The sequence below is a fragment of the Cebus imitator genome, unplaced genomic scaffold (genome assembly GCF_001604975.1).
Source record: "Cebus imitator isolate Cc_AM_T3 unplaced genomic scaffold, Cebus_imitator-1.0 Scaffold96, whole genome shotgun sequence".
NCBI lineage: Eukaryota > Metazoa > Chordata > Mammalia > Primates > Cebidae > Cebus > Cebus imitator.
Genome location: NW_016107411.1, coordinates 2,884,748 through 2,887,328, shown reverse-complemented (window position 1 = coordinate 2,887,328; position 2,581 = coordinate 2,884,748).

Below are 2,581 nucleotides of genomic sequence, written 5' to 3'. Positions count from 1 at the left end.
GCCTCAGCCTCCCAAAGTGCTGGGATTACAGGCGTGAGCCACCGCGCTCGGCTTCCAACAACAGTTTTTTTAACATACATTTTAAAAATCTACTCTAAAATTCATTTGGAATATCAAAGGACCCCAAATAGCAAAAACAGTCTTGAAAAGAACAACAAAGTTGGCAATCCCTCACTTCCTGATTTCAAAACTTACTACAAATCTATGATAATCAAACCAGTGTGTTACTGACATAAAGACAGATATCTAGATCAATGGAATGGAATAGATAACACAGAAATAAACCCTTGCATATATGGTCAAATGGTTTTCAACAAGGGTGCCAAGGCCATTCAATGGGGAAAGGACAATCTTTTCAACAAATGGTACTGGGAAAACTGAATATCCACCTGCAAAAGAATGAAGTTAGACCTTTATGTTACACCATATGCAAAAATTAACTCAAAATAGATAAAAAACCCAAAGGTAAGAACTAAAACTATAAAACTCCTAGAAAAAAAAACAGGGAGACGACTGGGTGTGGTGGCTCACACCTGTAGTCCCAGCATTTTGGGAAGCCACAGCGGGTAGATCGCTTGAGCCCAGGAGTTTGAGACCTGCCTGGGGAACGTGGCAAGACCCCATCTATACAAAAAATACAAAAGTTAGCCAGGCATGGTGGCATGCACCTGTAGTCCCAGCTACTAGGGAGGTTGAGGTGGGAAGATTGCTTGAGCCCAGGAGGCAGAGGGTGCAGTGAGCTCTGATCATGCCTCTGCCCTCAGCTTGGGCAACAGAGCAAGACTCTGTCTTAAAAAAAAAAAAAAAAAAAAAAAAAAAAAAAGAAAAAAAAAAAAAAAAAAAAAAAAAAAAAAAAAAAAAATCTCTGTAAAAAAAAAAAAAAAAAAATACAGGGAGAAAGCTTCATGACGCTGGATTTGGCAATGATTTCTTGGATATGACACCAAAAACACAGGCAGCAAGAGGAAAAAAAGGACACATTGGACTACTACATCAAAATCAGAAACTTCTGTCCACTCTTGAATTTTTGTTGATATATTTTGCTGCCAAAACAAAGAATTTGCAGGTTTGGTATACCCTCTGATGGTGGGGGCATGTTGACAGCTGCTATGTCCATCACAAACACATGCTTTCCCCTGCAAAAGGGTAACTGTGCAGACCAGGCAAGGTGGCTCACGCCTGTAATCTCACCACTTTGGGAGGCTGAGGCAGGTGGATCACCCGAGGTCAGGAGTTCAAGACCAGCTCGACCAACATGGTGAAACCCCATTTCTGATAAAAATATTTTTAAAAATTAGCCAGGCGTGGTGGCACATGCCTGTAATCCCAGCTACTCAGGAGGCTGAGGCAGGAGAATCACTTGAACCCAGGAGGTGGAGGTTGCGGTGAGCCGAGATTGCGCCATTGCACTCCAGCCTGGGTAACAAGAGCGAAACTCCGTCTCAAAAAATAAATAAATAAATAAATAATAAAAAACATTATATATATATACACACACACATATATATATGTATATTAGTTCATCAGCTATCATTAGTGTTAGTATATTTTATGTGTGGCCCAAAACAATTCTCCTTCCAGTGTGGCCTAGGGAAGCCAAAAGATTGGACACTCCTGCTCTAGTCCTATTTCTCCTGGGAAAGTTACCTAAATCCTTAACCAATAATTTCATCCTAAACAGTCCTTCCTAGAGGTTTAGACACAGCCCACACTTATTCGGACAAGCCTTAGCAAAAATCTAACTGAGCAGTCTCTACTCTAGAGCAGGGATAATTTCTACCATACATAGATAACCTCTTATGTGCTCCCCCTTCACAGGACCCACACAGCCACATACAGTACAAACCTTTACTTTCTAACAGAGGGAAAATGACTTGTTTTATTAAAGGTTGTAAAGGTAAAGAGGTATTTTTGTGAGGAAGAATGTATAGAAAAGAGATTTTGTATGAAAAAGATCTCTTATAGCAAGGGGAGAGATGCCAGATGTAGGTGATGGGGAGGAAGGCAGCAAATCACACTGCCACGTGTGTACCTATGCAACAATTTTGCATGTTCTTCACATGTACCCCAAAACCTAAAACGCAATAAAATAAATAAATTGGAAAAAAAAAAACATTCTCTTATGGTAAATTCTTGTCCTAAAGTAAAATAACCAGTTGCTTAAAAAGAGGGATGCTTAGGACAAGTCAGAAAGTCCAGGGATGTCATAAACAGTCTGTGCGAGCCATTAAAAAGATTCCTGAAAGGGAATTTATGAGAGAAATATTATACAATTTTAAAGGTTATTAGGCCTAATACTAAAACTATTGGTACTCTTATCTGTACATAAACCACTACTATTACTCTTAACTGTACAACTTTCCTGCTCTAAAACTAGGTAAAGCCTGGGAACATACAGAGTTAGCCATGGAGAGTCAGACCTTATCTGCACTTCTGTCTGGTGTCCCGGGCACTACACCTAGTACATTATTAAAATCATTTACTTAACAGGTTTTTCACCAAAAGTAAAAGTTGCTAAGAGTTAACAGTAAAACATGTACTTGAGACTACTGAAAAAACAATTTTCATGCAAGGAGTATAA